The following is a 20,076-nucleotide window of genomic DNA, read 5'->3' on the forward strand; positions in this document are numbered from 1 at the left end:
TCTACTCTGTATATAATTTGTATGTACTCAATTCTTTACATAGTCTTCCCCTTTAAAATGTAAGATCCTGGGGCAGCTAGATGGCGCAGTGGATAGAGCATGGGCCCTGGAGTCAGGAGTACCTGAGTTCAAATACGGCCTCAGACATTTAACACTTACTAGCTGTGTGACCCTGGGCAAGTCACTTAACCCCAATTGCCTCACAAAAAAAAAAAATTTAAAAAAAATATGGAACTAAACTAGGTGACCTCCAGCACCTTCCAATTTGAAAATCCCATGATTCTAAATCCTAGCTCTGGTACTTTGTGATCTTGTGCAAATCTCTTCACCTGTCTTGAGTACCTGTTCTACTCATCTGTAAAATGGGCACCAAATAATATCTGTTGTCAACCAGTGGTGATCCATAAAATCATTTAAATGGGATTTGAGTCATATATGTTACATTATACAGTTGTGTTTAATATACATTTATGTTATATTATATACATGTGTTCTATAATGATATACACATATTATATACATATATAATTATATACATATATACTGTTTTAATATTATACAATTTAAAAATATACATTTTATCAAGTAATCTAAAGCATTTGATTCCAATTTTCTCAGAATTGGTTTTTTGAGTACAGTGTTTAAGATTATTCAGATAATAATTGGGTCATATCACAGAAATGGAGATAACATCTAATTTAGACCCCTGATTTTACAGAGGAGGAAACTGAGATGAAGTACCTGCCTTGAGAGCCAGAATTTGAACCCAGGGTCCCTGGCTCCAAATCTAGGCTTTATTATATTCCATCAGATTGTTAATGAGAATAGTTGATTAAATCCCATTTCTTATCATGCTAATTTATCAAGTTTACAATACCTAGGCTTGTGACTCTGATGGGTGGAGGTAGGGAAGGAAGAGCAAAGGGAAATGGGATGAGAGGACCCTGAAGGGACTGGACTGGATCAAGAAGAAAGTAGTACTGAGGGGAGAGCCGCAGTTATTTTCCACATACTGTTATGGGGAAATAGAGTGAGGGTTTAGGGTATGGATTTGGGATAGGGGTTCTTAGGAACTCCTCTTTAAAGAATTACACCCTCTTGCACACAAATCCAATTAGAATAAAATAATAGTTTATTTAGGCACTAGGAAAAGGAAACCAAGAGAGAAATCCTTGGGCTTCTTCTCATGGAAGAAGGCATGGCACAGAGCGTGGCTCTGAGATACCTATCTCCTCGAGCAGGAGACAGGCAGATACTTTTATAGAGGTCTAATGGTGGTCTGATAAGGTGATCATCTGACTGTGGAAAGTTCCCCTACTGAGGGAGGACCATCTCCCTCTGGTGGTGGTTGGGGAAGTTGGGTGAGGGGCAGCTGTGGATCTCTCAAGCCATCTCTCTGCTCCTCAGGCCACAAAGGCAGCAGCCACACCCAATCTTATCTCCCAGAGGGGTGGGGGAGTTAGGTGTGTCTGTCCTTTGGCTTAGTTTCTTGAGGAGAAGGTTCTTTTGATTTACCTCCACAAAACTTCTGGGGTACACAGGGCCATTCAAATGAGGTACCCAAGGCCATAACATTACTGTGTTTCTAACCCAGAGAATTTATACTATGTCTGAATGGGAAGTGACTTTGGAAGTAACTGCTCGTTTTATGGATGGGGAAAACTGAGGCCCAAATTAGGGAAATAACTTGTCCAAATTCACACGGTATTTCATGGTAGAATGAGGCCAGAACCTAGTTCTCCTGATTGCTAATGCAGTCCTCTTCCCTAGCCACAGCTGTGAGGCCACAGTAAACGTTTGATCTCTAGACTGTTGTTTCCTTCCCTCCCACCCCCACTCTATAGCTTTGGGAAAGTCCCTGCTCCATGGCCAAATCCATCCACCACCCCTACCACCTCAACCCCCCCCCAAAAAACACCCTACAACTTCTGAAGCCTGTGGGTGGAGGGGAAACAGCAGGCAGATGTGATGCTGGTGATTCAGGAAATGCTGAGTCACCACTGAGCTGAGCTGGATTGTGGGGAAGGGTGGGCTGGGAACTAAGATTCAAGGCAAATTTTGAGAGCACTCAGACCTACCTAATGCAGGCTCTCTGGTGAGCCTGGGTGTTACAAATCAGCATTCGTGAAAAGGCAGAATTAGGGAGGGGGAAAAAAACAAAGAATAATGTGCACTTTTATTTCTTTCAAAGTCTATAACTAGGCAAAGTGCTGCCCAGTTAGGGGTAGCTAGGGGCCTGCTTTAATGCCATGGAAGAGGAGAAAGAGGGAACAAGCATTTATTAAGTACCCACTATATGTCAACTCAGCAGCTAAGTAGAGCCAACCCTAAGGTCAGGAAGACCTGAGTTCAAATTCAGCTTCACTTACTAGTTGTGTGACCCTGGGCAAGTCATTTAATCCTGTTCACCTCAGTTTCCTCTTCTGTAAAATGAGCTCGAGAAGGCAATGGCAAACCACTGTAGTATCTTTGCCAAGAAAACATCAAATGGGATCATGAAGAGTCAGACACAACCAAAATGACTGAAAAACAACAACTATGTGTCAGGTTCTGAGCTTAGTGTTTTACACATATTAACTTATTTGATGCTCACAACAAGCCTGAGAGGTTGGTGCTATTACTTTCCTTAATCCTGGCCGTTCCCCCACCCCCTCTCCCAAGGAAAGTTTTCTCAACCATCACTAAACTGGCTTGTTGGAACCTCCTGCTGGGACTCTGTTTTGAACTGGCTCAATAAGTCACACAGAATCCCAGAGGTATGTATGCCTAATTCTCTTCAACCATCTGATTCCATGGTCAAAGCACTTTACTCTTTCCAAAGTGAGTAAGGACTTGTTTCCCTCTGCTATTCACACCTTGGATTGCTTGAGTCAAGAGAGTTGGGGGTATATGCCTGTGAAATAACACCTTAAACTACCAAACTTTTTTTATAGGTAGACCAGAGATTAATTTGAGCCCAGTTCCTGTTAAAAATCACTAACTTCTAATGAATCAGTTGGACTCTGCAGTCCCTTCTAACTCTGGGACGCTAAGATTCCAGATTAGTTAACCTTTATATGTAGTGCTTTTAGCTTTTAACTTTCCTTCCAACAAGTTTGTGAGATGGGTTGGTACTAGTGTTCTTGTCCCCATCTTACTGATGAGAAAACCGAGGCCCAAAGAGGTTTAGAGATTTCCATGGCACCTTCTTATTAAATATATTGAAGCCAAGAGTCCAACCTTGATCTCCCCAATTTCCAGTGTCCGTGTTCTTTCCTCTATTCCATTCTGTTCTATCAAACGTAGGCCATACCAGTCTCATGGTCTCTTTAAATGGAAGGGGAAGAATAAAACTGAAGATTGATGCTAAGGAATTTTCAGAGATAAATTTCAGGGTAAGGTAAGGAAGAATTTTCTTTTTTTTTTTCTTTTTAAGGAAGAATTTTCTAACAAAGACTGATACCCATGTGTGGAATTGATTAACTGGGAGGTAATAATAATATCTTATATCTGTATAGATTACAAGTTCCATACAATTAAAGAGTTGGATTTTTCTGTTCTTCAGACTCTTCTAACTCTTTGCGATCCCATTTGGGATTTACTTGGAGTAGTTTGCTGTTTCCTTCTTCAGCTCATTTTACAGATGAGAAAACTGAGGCAAACAGGGTGAAGTAACTCGCCCAGGGTCACACAGCCAGTAAGTGTCTGAGACTGAATTTGAACTCAGGACATCCTAACTCCAGGCCTAGTACTCTATCCACTGTTCCACCTAGCTGCCCTTGAAAAGTTGGATTTGATTAGTTCTAATATCTCTTTTAGTTATTTTCTTATGATTCTATGATCTTATGATTGGTCTTTTTTTAAAAGCACAAACTAAACCTACCTCCTTGAACAAGGCAACCTGGGAGCCAAAAAAAAAGCTGAAGTGACTGTAGGTTGTATTAACATCAAAATTAAGAGATGTGATTGTTTCTCTGCCCTGATCAGACTCACCCCTGGTCTGTTCTGAGTGCCATATTTCAGGAGGGATATTGATAAAATGGAACATATATAGCAGAAGGTGATTGGGATGATGGGAAAGGAGAGCTCTGGATCATGTCTGGAGGAAAGAGCTAGGAGTCAGGAGAGTTGGGTTTAAATCCTGGTTTACTAACTTGCTGAATGCTGTTTACATATGTATGCAAACACATCCTTTTTTTAAAAATACTTTTGAGTTCTAAATTCTCCACCCCCCAGCTTCTTACCTCCCCATTGAGAAGGCAAGTAATACGATATCAGTTATACATGTGAAGTAATCCAAAACATTTTCATATTAGCCACATTGCAAAACAAAAACAAAAAAGCAAGAAAAATAAAGAGTATGCTTCAATCTGCATTCAGACTCCATCAGTTCTCTCAATTGAGGTGGATAGCATTTTTCATTATGAGTTTTTTGGAATTGTCTTGGATCATTGTATTGATTAGAGTTGTTAAGTCTTTCACATTTAATCATCCTTCCAATATTGCTATTACTGTGTACAATGTTGTCCTGGTTCTGGTCACTTCACTTTGTATCAGCTTATTAGTCTTCCCAGGCTTTTCTGAAACTATCTCCATCATCATTTCTTCTAGCACAATAGTATCCCATCACAATCATATACCACAACATGTTCTTTCTAAATGGTGTTAACTTCATCATATCCCCATATGTGTATGATGAGGGAGCCAAACTAAACGATCTCCAAGTTTTGGCCAGCTCTAGAGAGTGGATGGACATAATCTTTTTTTTTTTTTTTTTGGTGAGGCAATTGGGGCCAAGTGACTTGCCCAGGGTCACACAGCTAGTAAGTGTTAAGTGTCTGAGGCCGGATCTGAACTCAGGCCCTCCTGACTCCAGGGCCAGTGCTCTATCCACTGCGTCACCTAACTGCCCCGGACATAATCTTTAAATAAGCTTTGCCCATATTAGCCTCTCTTCTCTGCCACATTCCCTTTTGCTTAGGGGCCAAGAACCTCTTGAAAATATAAAATGCTTAGACCAGAGATGGGGTTGGCCACGCCCCCATTTCTATGCTCTAAGTGAATAGTGAAGGATCAGCTTCCTCTCGGTTTGGCAATTGTGTTTCCTAGAACCATTAAAGGTAAAGGTGGAAGGAAGTGTGGGTGGAATTTGCTTGGCTTCCTGAGAGATCCGTCTGTCTCAGGCCATAGCAGGCAGCCAGAATTCCTCTCTTCAGGTTCCGACTGTGCTAATAATACCCCATTCTCTGAGTTACAGCATCTTAATACTGGGAATCCTTTGTAGTGGACTGTAATTACACTTAATATGAGACAATACTATGACATGACAACCAAGAAAATTAATTAGATTTGGTTACTTTGAAAAGATAGTATCCGGAATGAGAAAGGTGAAGGTCTCACTGTACTCTGCCCCTAGTCAGACCATGTCTGGAATAGCACAGTATCTAGCACATAGTAGGCACTTAATAAATGTTTATCGACTGACTGACGACTGTGTTCTTTTCTGAGAGCCACAGTTTAAGAAAGCTATAGACAATCTAGAATATGTTCAAAAGAAAGACAACCAAAATGGTAAAGGAGACTGAAGATGTCATTCAGCAATGGGATGAAGAACTGTGAAAGTTTATCCTAAAGAAGACAAGCTTTAGTGGGGGTGGGGGTGGGGGTGGGGGAGGAAGGAATTCTCCTCTGTTATATAAAGGATTGTCATATGGAAGAATGATTAGACTTGTTTTAGTTGGTCCCAGAGGGCAGAATTGAGAACAATGGGTGGAAGTTGTAGAAAGGTAGATTTTAGCTCCAAATTAAGAGTGTAGAAAAAAGTCTTCAACAAAATATAACATTCATTTATGTTAAAGTTTAAAATGCTACAAGGCAAAGGGATGGGACTACCTTTCAATAATAGGATCAAGGGGCAGCTAGGTGGTGCAGTGGATAGAGCACTGGCCCTGGAATCAGGAGTACCTGAGTTCAAATCCAGCCTCAGACACTTAACACTTACTAGCTGTGTGACCCTGGGCAAGTCACTTAACCCCAATTGCCTCACTAAAAAATAAATAAATAAAAATAATAGGATCAAAAGTATTTATCTAGGACAACAAGTAAATATTATTTGGAATAAAGAAATACTGGAAGCTTTCCCAATAAAATCAAGGGTAAATTTTTTCCCAATACAATTAAGGAATTCTGCCTGTCTCCACCATTATCATTACTAGAAATGCTTACTACAATGATGGCAATAAGACAAGAGCAAGAAATTAAGGGAAGAAGTGAAGGCAAAGTTATTTGCATTGGCAGGCAACATAATCATTTACTAGACTATTGAGACAACTAATTGAGATAATTAATGGCTTCAGAAAAGTAGTAGGAAACAAAATAAATCCACCAAAATCTTTGGCATTTCTGTATAATACTGCTAAAAGCCAAAAGACATTGAAATACCATTTTTAAGTTAGCTATAAAATAAACTATCTGAAAGTTACCATACTAAATTTAAATAAATACAATTATATGTATACATGTATATATAGATACATACAATTATAAAACAATATTTGCAGAAATAAAGGAAGACCTAAATAATGGAAAAGATATTTAATACTTATGACTGGGCTATGCTAATACATTGAAAATTTTAAAAAAGCAAAATGAGAAACAGCATGGCACAGTAGGTAAAGAGCTAACCTCAGAGTTAGGAGTACCTGGGTTCAAGTCATGGCTCTTACATATACTAGTCATGTGACTCTGAACAAATCATTTACCTTCTCAGTGCACAGGCAGCTCTCTGGAACTATTAGGTGTAGAGGAGTTAGCTAAAGCCTATAAATAGGAATTTCCTCAATTAGAATTTCTTACACCAGGGGCAGCTAGGTGGCGCAGTGGATAAAGCACCGGCCCTGGATTCAGAAGGACCTGAGTTCAAATCCAGACTCAGACACTTGACACTTACTAGCTGTATGACCGTGGGCAAGTCACTTAGCCCTCATTGCCCCACAAAAAAAAAAAAAAGAAAAGAAAAGAAAAAGAATTTCTTACACCAGAGGAATTACAAGTTCAGGTCAAAAGAAAAAGTGAATAAATTGTAGGAATGAAGTGGGTCTAGAGCTACCAGATATCAAATTGTAACGATTGGAATGATGCCACCTGCTGGAGACTTACTGTAGAAGAGTTCCACCCATGAAGTGAAGGTCTTTGAGGGCAAGACCAGGAGTCTTTTCTTTGGCATCAGGAAGTGACGTTGGGTAGTGGGAGGAAGAAGGAAGGGAGTAGCGCTCGATCTGACTCTCTTTCCTGAGGCCACTGGTGGAGAGGGAAGCTAGAAATGTGCTCTCCCTTTAATAGATAGAAATCTAGGCCTTTCTCTCTCTCTTTACCAAATTCTTATTCTCCTTAATAAATGCTTAAAAGTCTAACTCTTGCTAAAGCTTATAATTTATTGGTGACCACTCATTAGATATTTTAGACAGACTAGCTAGAATTTTAGCCCTTAACAAAATTGAATAATGAAATGGGAATCATCAAAATTATCTGGAACTGGTCTTAATGACAAAAAACTAAACCTATGGAATAATCTAGATAAACAAGAGCTAAAAGTAAGTTTCTATAACAGCCTACTATTGGATAAAACTAAGAACACAGACTACTATGGAAGGGGCTTCTTATTTGAACAGAAAAATTGAAAGCAATATGGCAGAAAATAGATTTAGATCTATTTAGATCTATCTGTGTAGGTGGCTGGCTGCCTACACCACAAAACACAAAACAAATTATTTGTGTACATTATGTATATTGTACATATTATCTTTCTTAATAGTCTATAAGCTTCTACAGGGCATGGGTTGTAGATTCTCAGTAAATATGAGTGGAATGAATAAATGGATAAATATAGTCTTTGTCCACTATCTCTGTGAAGTTTCTAGCCTCTGCTTTGGAATTTGTACCAAGCATTAGCCCTGTGGATCTTAGAAACCAAGAAAGGCAGCATAGTATAGTGGAAAGAGAACTCATGGAAGACATGGGTTCAAACCTATGTCTGCCTCTTATTGTCTAAATGATCTTGGACAGGTCATAGCCTTGTTAAGTTTCAGTTTTAGCATCAGTAAAATGAAGATAATATTTTATAAGCTATTTTGGGGGTATAAAATTGTTTTCAAAACTTAAGTTACTATATAAATGAGTTATTATTTTAATCTCCCCCAAAATATTCTTAAATGAGATCCTAAAGGATCCCTTGGGTGAGTTGAGGTATTTCCAGTTTTGTGAAGCTCACCAGTTATCTACTGAAACTAATGATTTTGGAGGCAGCTAGGTGGCACAAAGGATAAAGCACCAGCCTTGGATTCAGGAGGACCTGAATTCAAATCGGCCTCAGACACTTGATACTTACTAGCTATGTGACCCTGGGCAAGTCACTTAACCCCCATTGCCCCACAAAGAAAAGAAATTTGTGTTAAAATATATGTATATCTATGCATCTATATCTATATCTATCAAAAAAATCAATAAAAAAAAAGAACTAGTGATTTTGCCTATCTTCTAGGACAGATAAGAAGGCTATACCTTGGGGTCTGAAGAGGCTTGAGGCCTTTAGTAAGGTAGTAAGAAATGAGAACTGCATCTTGATCCTAGCAAGAAAGGAGAAATTTGACCCAGAGGGAGCCCAACTCTGAGTTCCCTTATCTCTGTGACTCTGTGATAGAACTTGAATTGAAGCCCCAGGGAAAATAGCAGAATTTTTAAAGATTCATTGGCTATGGCAGAGCAGAAGGATGTGATTATGAACTTAATCTAGAGAGTCTTGTCTGGCCTAGGGGCCTGAAGTTTGGTCCAAGAGATTATACAATGTCGACCTGCTAAGAAACCTTAGCTCATCTAGTCTAGTCTAATCCACCTTCTAGTCAGCGGTTCATACCTGGACTATTGCAGTATTCTTCTAGATGGTCTCCCTGTTCCATGTCTCTCCCTACTCCACTAGCAAAATGATTTTCCTAAAGTTTAGCTCTGACCATGTCACATAGCCTTCCCCATCCCTTGGTAAACCTCAGAGGCTCCCTCTTATTTCCAGAATCAAATATGAAATCGTCAACTTCCACGTCTTTGGCCTCGAATTGGTAATTATTCTGAGAAATTCCTGGTCAGGAGCACAATTTCAAGAAGTACCCAGGCTATCCATACTCACTCCTCACAAACTCACTTCTTTCCACCTGCCATCTCCAGCTTTCCAGCTCCCTCTTACACGTTGTCTTCTCTCATTGGGATGTAAGCTCCTTGAGGGTAGGGAATGTCTTTTTTGTTTGTGTGTGTGTGTGTGTGTGTGTGTGTGTGTGTGTGTGTATATTTTTTTTTTCAGCTTTTAGCACAATGTGGGCATAAAGTAAGTGTCTCATAAATGCTCTGTTATTGTTCAGCAATGTCCAACTCTTTGTGACCCCTTTTAGGGTTTTATTGACAAATATAGTGGAGTGGTTTGCCATTTCCTTTTTTTGTTTTTGTTTTTGTTTTGTTTGTTTTTGTTTTTAGTGAGGCAATTGGGGTGAAGTGACTTGCCCAGGGTCACACAGCTAGTAAGTGTCAAGTTTCTGAGGCCAGATTTGAACTCAGGTACTCCTGACTCCAGGACTGGTGCTCTACCCACTGTGCCACCTAGCCGCCCCTTGCCATTTCCTTTTGCAGCTCATTTTACAGATGAGGCAAACGGGGTGATGTGACTTGCCCAGGGTCACACAGCTAGTAAGTATCTGAGGCTGGATTTGAAAATCAAGAAGATGAGTCTTCCTGCCTCCAGGCCTGGCACTCTACCCACTGTGCCACACCTAGCTGCCTGACTGCTTTGTCACCTATTTATTTGTTATTTGAAGCTAATTATAACCTGGCCCTTCCTTCTCTTTCCAGCCCTTTTACAGTTTATTCTCCTCTACATGCTCTAAGACCTAGAGCCACCTGCCTTCTTGCTGTTGCTCAAACACTACTCCATTTTCCATCTCATTGCCTCTTTACTGGCTGTCTCTCATGCCTGAAATGTTCTCCCTCCTCAGTTCCCCCTCCTGGTTTCCCTGGCTGCCTTCAAGACTCAGCTCAAATCCCTCCTTCCGCAAGAGGCCCCAATTTATTAATTAATTTATGAAATTACAAAATTGGGCAGGCACACTCAGTTCTTTGAGTACTTGCTGGAAAAAACCCATGATAGCCATGGGAAGTGAGACACATTACCGAGGGTGTTGGGACAAATAGCACAGAAAGTACAGAAATAAGCAGCAAAGGGGCGGGGGCAGAGCATGTAGAGGCTAATGGTTCGAGAATGGGGGATGGGATGGTGAAGGAAGGTAGCAACAGGGAAGAGGTATAGGAGGGGAAGAGCCATAGGGTATCACTCAAATAAGCATGGATTAGAGCTGGAAGCACTAGGCAGTGTGGACCCAGGTGGAGACAGAAAAGGGTTGGGGCAGGGTGGAGTTTGGGTTCCCATTTTTTTTAGGATTTTGAGGGGACAGACTCTTATCTGTGTCCCCCCCCCCCTTGGGGTTAGTTCATTAAAATATCCAAATCATCTCAGGGTTGTTAAAGTTAACATATCCATACCCTCTCAAAATTATCAATAACATTTGGCTTATGTTGGTCCTTTTGCAGATGTCTAAAACTTCTGAGATTTACATATCATTGAACCAAAAGTCCTAGAAGACAAAGCCTAGACAGCTTCCCCTGATTTAGCACAGATTACCAGGATGTGATTTGGGGCTAATATATCATATAGCTTGCAAACTGTGCACCTTTGATTCTCGGGACATTCTATATGCAATTTCTAGGTCCCCTTAGCAATCTTACTTTCTGGTTGGTGTTGCTTTACAGTGGCTCCTTACATATTTACTGTACTGACTAGAAAGTGGGTGGAGCAGTCAGAGTGAAGAGAATAAGATACAATTTTAACACAGGTCCTTTGCCAGTTGTCAACTGCCACCATACTTTACCCTCTCCAATATCCAACTCCACACTGCCAGGGCCTTCTTTCTTAAATGATGTTCCACCTGGATAAAGCACCGGCCCTGGATTCAGGAGGACCTGAGTTCAAATCCAGCCTCAGACACTTTACACTAGCTGTGTGACCCTGGGTAAGTCACTTAGCCCTCATTGCCCCACCCCCAAATGTTCCATCTACTTTTTATGCACATCAATGTTTGCATGATATCTTCTCAATTAGAATATAAGCTCCTTGAGGGGAGGGATTGTGTTTTTGCCCTGATGTGTGCATATGTATGTGTGTGTATAACTTCAATGCTTAGCACAATGCCTGGCACAATTTATTGTTGTTATTTAGTTGTTTTTCAGTCATGTCTGACTTTTTGTGACCCTATTTGGGATTTTCTTGGCAAAGATACTGGAGTTGTTTGCTATTTCCTTCTCCATTTCATTTTACAGATGAAGAAACTGAGGCAAATAGGGTGAAATGACTTGCCCAGAGTCACACAGCTTTGAGACTGGATTTGAATTCAGGAAGATATCCGGCACTCTATCCACTGTCTTTATCCTCCTCCCTTGAAAAGGGTCTATTGAGGGGCAGCTAGGTGGCACAGTGGATAAAGCACTGGTCCTGGATTCAGGAGGACCTGAGTTCAAATCCAGCCTCAAACACTTGACATTTACTAGCTGTGTCACCCTGGGGAGGTCACTTACCCCTCATTGCCTCACCAAAAAAAAAAAAAAAAAGAGTCTATTGAATGCATTTTGGGTGAACCTACTTCCACAAGCATTTGATCTGTCAGGTCTCTCAACATTTACTCTTTGATCCAATGACATTGGCTTCCTGGCTGTTTCATGAGCAAGACTCATGGTCTCTCTGCTCAGGGCATTCTCTCTGGTTCTCTCCTATGCCTGGAATGCTCTCCCTCCTCCACTCTGACTACTAACCTCCCTGACTTCCTTTAAGTCCCAACCAAAATCCTGGTGAGAGGAAAATTCTTCATCTGGGCTTTCACCCTGATTAATGAGGCAAAACTCAGGACAAAGGGAATTAGAGGAGTTTAAGTACAATATAAAGGGGCTGATAATTGGAGATCAGTGATGGCTTCAAGGTGGAGTCAACTTTTTTGTTGGGAACTTTTGAAATTAAATAAAGACAAATCAGATAGGTCCATCTCAGCAAAAGAGGCTGGGCTTTTGAATTTCAGTTCCTCCCCAAGGTAGCAAGTATGTGACAATTTGCAGGTAGGGGTAACAACGACAGAGGTACAGGTAATGAAAAAAGCTGTAGACTCCGTGTTACTTTCCTCAAACAGAGGTTCCCCAGTGTGTTTTTTTCTGGTAAATTGTAAAGTGCTAGGTGATAGTGCTAGTGGTGATAACTGCTAGGCTACTTTCTTCATTGAGTTTCCATTTGTTGTTTATTCCTGCTATTGGCAAATGCTGCTTCTCCACTGAATTGCTAGGTGACTTTTTCCCACTTTGGAGAGTATACAGCAATTTTGTGAGTCAGACCCACAGCTGCACCCCAGAACTACAGCAAAAATTCCTTAGGTCACATGTGTCTTTTATTACTCCATTTCTCTCTTACTAGGAATTTTCCTGGGCCCACTTGATATTTGGGCTGAGAGTCAGTAAACTATATGCTATAAAATAATATTAAATAACATTTTGCTTTGAAACCCAAATCACCACCACTACCATCTTAACAAATGTTGTTTGTCCTTCATTCTTGAAGAGGACTGTGACTGGGAAGTGATGTCATGACTTGCAGTGAATTACATTTAAGTGAGAGAGGGCTATTCAAGGTCACCAACCTCACTCTGTCCTCCAGAGCCATCTGCATCCAGTAGCAAGATATACATCAGGAGAACTGGAGATGGCTCCGGATGTTTAAGGCAATTAGGGTTAAGTGACTTGCCCAGGGCCACACAGCTAGTAAGTATTCTGAGGTGAGATTTGAACTCAGGTCGTCCTGACTCCAGGGGCAGTGATTTATCCACTGGACCACAGAGCTGCCCTTTAACAAATATATTTGTCCAAGGTAGCTACTACCTATTTAACCTACTATACCTCTCATTAGCATGCTGATCACTCTCCATTTTAATACCAGAGGAGGTTTTTCTATCAAAACCTTAAAGTATTCTATTCACCAAGGACCTCACCTGCCTCATCTTACCCTTATCCACATTTTCACTATTGCCACAGGCAGAAGACTTTCAAGTCCTCCAGTGAAAATTATAAATACTTCTCTACTTTGTTGGAGGATGCCTTTTCTAAACAATGTGTCCCAAAAGTCTTCATGCAGTTTTAAGTTATTAAAGTTTTAATGGCTTAAAACTGCACGAAGACTTTTGGGACACACGATTTTCTGAACTTCCTCCCTGCTTTTTCCTCCATTATCCAAGCAATGTATAGGAACCTTGATTTCTTACATAATGTGGGAAGAGAGAACAGAGCCCAGTTATTTGAGGTCACTCATTTCAAAGGAATCCCTCTATTTAAAGCTCCACTCAACATTGCTCCAGTCTCTCTTTAGAATAAATGCAGGACCACTTTTAAAAGAGTCATTCTGAAATGGGTCATCCAGTCTCTGTGCTCTTCCAGGATACCTTTGCAATATATTCATTTCAACCATTAATGAATAAATAGAAAAAGGAAAGAGACAAAGCTAGAAGGGTTTCAGGAAGATGGGCACAACAACATACTGGGGTTTTTTGTTTGTTTAGGTTTTTTTTTTTTTTGCTTGTTTGTTTTGTTTTTGTTTTGTGGGGCAATGAGGGTTAAGTGACTTGCCCAGGGTCACATAGCTAGTAAGTGTCAAGTATCTAAGACCTGATTTGAACACAGGTCCTCCTGAATTCAGGGCCCCTGCTTTATCGACTACACCACCTAGCTGCCCCCAGCAATATACTGTTGATGGACCTGTGAATGGATCCAATGTTGTGAAAAACAATTTGGAATTATGTAGGGAAAGTCACTAAACAGTTCATACTCTTTGAGCCACCAATCCCCCTACTGGGTACATATTGCAGTGAGGTTAAAAGCAAAAAGAAAGACAGCATATCTATGAAAATATTAATAGCACTTTTGTGGTAGAAAAAAAAAACAGAAAAAGTGGGTATCTATAAAAAATAGGTGTGTATCAAAAAGTGGGTGTCTATTAGAAACTGGACATCTATGGGGCAGCTAGATGGCACAGTGGATAAAGTACTGGTCCTGGATTCAGGAGGACCTGAGTTCAAATCAGACACTTGACACTTACTAGCTGTGTGACCCTGGGCAAGTCACTTAACCCTCATTGCCCTGCAAAAAAAAAAAAAGTGGGCATCTATCATTTGAGGAATGACTGAATAACTAGTATGAATGAAATAGCATTCTATTGTACTACAAGAAAGGAAAAATAGGATTAATTTAGAGAAACAGGGACTTTAAAAAATGTCCAGTGTTTAGCACAGTCCTTGGCAGACAGTGAGCACTTAATACTTACTAACTTGACCTGTATGAGCTTGTCACAAGAGGGCAGCTTCCTGCTACCCCAGCCCAGGTATCAATGATTGACCCAATGCAAGCAAAGGGTACAAATGAATGCTTACTTAGCTTGCAACAATAGAAGAGGCAAACACAGAGCAAGGGTACATGACGCTAGTCCCTGCTCTGCTTCTGGTTCTGTGGACTACCAAGATTTCTCCTTTGTCTCCTTTTTCTCCCATGCACGTGGTACAGGAGTAATGACGAATGCAGCAATGGAGAAAGCAGCGGCTCTGAATAGGTGGGGTTCTCCTTCCTGGGCGTTTTCCTAAGGGCCACCTCACCACGGCAAAGCCTGTCCTAGTGCATGAAACAAAGAAATCTTTATATTCTAATTTTCCTATGCCTCTAGCTGCTTACGTGGCCTGGGTTTTTATTCAGCAGCATCTCCTAATTCCCATGTGGCTTGTAATCTGATCAGCTCCACAGCATAGGGACTTCCCCCCTCGAAATTCTATCTGTGTCACAGGGCCTGCTCACACCCAGGTAATGGGCACAGGCCTGTCTGTGGCTGACCAGGGAACAGATGCTGAATGAAATGAGTAGACCCAGAAGAAAAATATGTACAATGACTACACTAATGTCAATTAAAAGAATCCTAAAAGGCAGCTGAACTCTGATTAATTGTATTCACCACTCTCATTATGGGAAAACAGATGACAAAACACATTTTCCTCTTCTTGGTAGGGAAGTGGGGGAATATGGGTATGAAATGTTGCACATGCTGTCAGACAGTTGCTGTCAGTTAATTTTGCTTTATTAAAATGACGAATCTTTTTAAAGACATCAATTAAACTTTAGGGGCAGTTAGGTGGCGCAGTAGATAGAGCACTGGCCCTGGAGTCAGGAGTACCTGGCTTCAAATCCAGCCTCAGACACTTAACACTTACTAGCTGTGTGACCCTGGGCAAGTCACTTAACTCCAATTGCCTCACCAAAAAACAAAACAAAAAAAACAAAAATAAAACTTTAAATGAGTAATGAATACATCATTACCTCTTCTCTACTCAGTTTACCCAATTATGCAATAATTAATAATAATAATTATAATAATTTGTTGTTCAGTTGTTTCTGTCCTGTCCAACTCTTCATGACCCATTTGGGATTTCCTTGGCAAAGATAGTGAAATGGTTTGCCATTTCCTTCTCCAACTCATTTGACAGATGAACAAACTCTAGTAAGTGTCTGAGGCCAGATTTGAACTCAAAAAGATGAGTTTTCTGACTCCAGGCCCAGTGCTCTATCCACTGAACCACCTAGTTACCCCAATTATTATAATAATAGCATTTATAAAGTGATTTAAGGCGTGCAAGGCACTTTACAAACATTTCATTTTATCCTCACAACAACCCTGGAAGGCCCATTTTTTAAATGAGAAAATGAAGGAGACAGAAGTTAAATGACTTTCCCACACAAAACTGAATCCCAGTTTGAACTCTGGTCATCCTGATTCTGGGTCTAGTAATCTCTAGGCCTCTAAGGTCTTAGCTCAAAGGAGATTGTCAGCTAGACATTATACTGGGAGGAGCCATGTCTGTTTGGGCCAGGGAAGTTAAAGTTTTGTAATGAGGAATAGAAATTTAGGGGGACCTGAGGAAAAGTAGTATGAGGATGAGACTGAAGCAGAGGGTGAGAATCATAGAATGTCAGATCTGGAAGCTATTCATCCAACTCCCTCATTTTCCAGTGAAGAGGAAGTGTCCTATCTTCATGGAATCAGACTGTTAAATCTGGGAGAGATAAGCTCATTCAGTACCTTCATTTTACAAAATCTGTCCCCACCCCCAGCCCTCTTTGAAAATAGTACCAGGCATGCTCTGAGAGGTGAGAGGTGACTTGTTTCCCCTGTTCTCCATCAGTCGCTGAAGGGGAAACACATCCCACAGGTTATGTTTCCACAACAGAAAATGTATCATCCCCCTCATATTTACACAACACTCAGGCTGGAGTGGTTCCAAACAGCTTGTCTCTCCCTTTGAGTGGACCTTTCCTTTCCAGAAACCAAATTAAATACTGTTATCAGTGCAACTGGACTAATTAAGAATGGAAGAGACTGTCAGTAAATTTTGACTAGACTCAGGCATTCCTCAGCATCTATCTGCCCGCAGTCTTATTTCTCCAGGCAACTGCAGGGTCCATAAGGAGGTCTGTCAGAAGGCAGAGAAAGAGGATGGTGAAGTCAGCCTGAGGGAGAAGGAAAAAGGAGAATGAATTGGGAAAGGGATTTGGAGAGGCTAGAATTTTGAAAGATGGCGAGTGATTGCATTTAATGAGGGAACACTCGGGAGACACTGAGGAAAAAGTTCAAGGAGGAAGTGTTAGCTTAAAGAGAAGGACTTGAGTTGAAGGAGATAATCCTAAATAGAAGTATTAAAAAAGTAACAGAGTTGTAACTAGGGTTGGGCAGCTGGAGCTTTTCTTCCAATATCAACATGAGAAGGGGGCAGAGACTTTCTGCCTTCTGCAGTTCTGAGATCACACTTATCATGACTTGGACCTCACAATCCTCGCCAGTTTTATTTCTGCAGGGGTTAGGGTGACAGGAAAGCTGTCATCTAAAACAGAGGGAAGATAAAATTCAGAGTTTGGGGAGCCACAAGTAGTCCGTTTTGTCTGGAATGAAGAGTTTAGAAAGGAGAATACTATGAAAAGCCTGCAAAGACAAGCTGGGACTAGACTATGAAGGGATTTAAATGCCAAGCTGAGGAGTTTTATTTTATCCTAGAGACCACGGGATGCATAATAATACAATAATATAATTTGAGTAAGTCACAACTTCCCAGGGCCTCTGTTTTCCCATCTGCAAAATGTGTTGGACTATGGCTTGTGAGGTTCCTTCCAGCTCTAATCTTATGATTGATGATCCTATAATCCTACGAATACCAACTTCAACGTTTAGACTTCATCCTTTAGGTAATGAGAAACCCCTGAAGGTTGCTGAGTGGGGGGATGATGCGTTGAAAATCAGGTAAGTTATAAGACTTAATAACTCAGATGATACTACATTTTCTCAGAGTTGAAAAAATGCCTCCAAAGAGAAAATAGCCCTGTAGGAACGTTGAAGGGAATCAGGCAGCTGCCCACAGCTGATAATTATTACTCAGCTGTATTTAGAGAACATCCCCTGAACATGGTAGGTGCTAAATGATCCAACTGAATAGGTGTTCCTTTAAGAGCCTAGCTTTTGGGTGTTTGAGTTTAAATGGCTTTGACAGAGGAAAAGGGGTTTGGTATGACTGAGTGGGTGTGGAAAACAGGAGTGGGAAGAAGAGAGAGAGAGAGAAGAGAGTGTTACTATGAGTCAGTAGTCATCTTGGTCTGTTAACTCTATTTGAGTTTCTGATATCAAAGTCATTGATAGCCTTTGAATGCCAAAAGACTTAGTAAGGATTCACAAAGATGTGGGGGGTGGGGACTCTTTCTGTTTTTGTCTAAATCTTCCCAGAGCCTAACATAACGATTGGCATAGAGTAGGAGTTTAATAAATGCTCGTTGATTGAATGAATACAGCTCCTACAGTGTTGAAAGGCTACCATTCATTTGGTACAATGTGAGGGTTCTCTTAAATCTGAGGGAGTGGTATATGACAGGCTAGTCAAATTATAGGCACCATCACTTCTTCTCAGACTCTGATAGAGACAGCCAAGGACCCTGAACCCAAAGAGCTCTTGGAATTGAAATGCCCTACCCACTAAACCACTGGCCCTGCTTCCAAACTTAGGCCCTTGAGCTAGCATCGTGGGGAACAACTTTTATGGAAAATGGACCTGTTATCCTCACCACCACTGACACCAACCACTGACCAAATGTCAGTAATAGGCAGGTAAGGCCCCTCAGAATAGTAGCCTTCCTCTGGGCCCCACTAGCACTCCACCTCCCCCAGACCACCGAATCTGCTTCTATTCTGGCCCCTGAAGTCATAATTCAGGGGAATAACCCTTGTGAAGATTCGATTCAGCAACTTTCTCTGCAAGAGTTATTGTCCCTGCCTCCTCCCTTTGTAGCCACAGCTACTGAAATCCCCCAAATCAAAATTCTCACCACCTAAATCCTTGGTACCAGAATATAAGTTCATTGTCAGTAGGAATTGTTTCATTCTTTGTATTGGTATCGCTGCCACATAGAATAGTGCCTGACCCAGAGCGGGCACTTGATGCTTATTGATTGTTTGTTATTGTCAAAGGGTTCAGCTTAAAGAAGATGCATTTGCCCCCATATTCTAAGGATCATGGGATGTTTGTTTCTGACTTGCCATTGAAACGATCCATAGGTATTGATTCTTCGTATCAGAATGTGACCTTATAGAAAGCAGGGACTGTCTTGCTTTCAACTTGGATTTCCTGAGCTTAGCATAGCGCTTTGCATATAACAAGTGCTAAATAATTGCTCCTTCATCTACTCCAGTTTGCCTGGATCTGAAGATGTGTGTTGCTTTGGACTTGCCAGCCTGCAAGACACTGTGGCCACTGGCTGACCTCTGTGGAGCTCTTACTGTTCCCCTGGAGGCTGTGGCAATACCCAACTGGTTCTTTCAAACATGGAACTCGGCCTGTTTTTTGACATGGTATAAACTGGACTTAGAGAATATTTTTATTAGGGCAATGCTGAGTCAGTCAGCTGACAGAACTCCTGTTGGAAGGCCCTAGCCAATGAAGTGGGACAGAGGGAAATGCCTGAGAAGGATTCTCCCATTTCAAATATTTCAAATTAAATATTTGAACTTTATAATGAATCATATTTATATAGTGCTTTAAGGTTTACAAAGCACCGTACATGTTCACTTGTTTGATGCTCAAAACAACCCTGTGAGGTGGGTGCTGTTATTGTCCCCATTTTACAGATGAGGAAACTGAGTCTGCCTGAGGTTAAGTGACTTGCCCAGGGTCACACAGCTATGAGAAAAATCAGTCACCTTTATTAAGTGCCTACTATGTGCCAGGCACTGTACTAAGTGCCTTACGACAATTATCTCCTTTGATCTTTGACACAATTCTGTGATAATAAGGTAGATACTATTAATCACCCCCATTTTACAGTTGAGGAAACTGAGGCAGAGAGTGTGACTTTCTCAGTAAGTAGTAAGCTTCTTAGACTGAATTTGAATTCAGGTAATGATGACTTCAGAATCAGTACCCTATCCACTTCACCACCTCAAAAGGGGAGACACACACAGCTGGGAGGGACCAGGGAAGACCCCCATAGAGGTGGCACTTTATCTGACTCTAGAAGGAAACCCGTGGTTCTAAGAGGCAGGTGAGGAGGGAGATCATGGCAGGCATAGCAGACAATCTGTGCAAAGGCAGAAAAATGGGGGAGGGAGAGCAGTAAGAAGAGCAGTAAGTGGATCCCCAGAGTGTGCCTGGAGTAGGAAGAGGCTGGAGTGTAAAGAGCTTTTTTTGTGTGTGTGTGAGGCAATTGGGGTTAAGTGACTTGCCCAGGGTCACACAGCTAGTAAGTGTCAAGTGTCTGAGGCCAGATTTGAACTCAGGTCCTCCTGAATCCAAGGCCAGTGCTTTATCCACTGTGCCACCTAGCTGCCCCTATAAAGAGCTTTTAATGACAGAGGAGTTTATATCTGAGTGACTGCTGTTCCCTGGGGTAGGGGTGTGGCAT

Source organism: Dromiciops gliroides, chromosome 2, assembly GCF_019393635.1.
Source record: "Dromiciops gliroides isolate mDroGli1 chromosome 2, mDroGli1.pri, whole genome shotgun sequence".
Taxonomy (NCBI): Eukaryota; Metazoa; Chordata; class Mammalia; order Microbiotheria; family Microbiotheriidae; genus Dromiciops; species Dromiciops gliroides.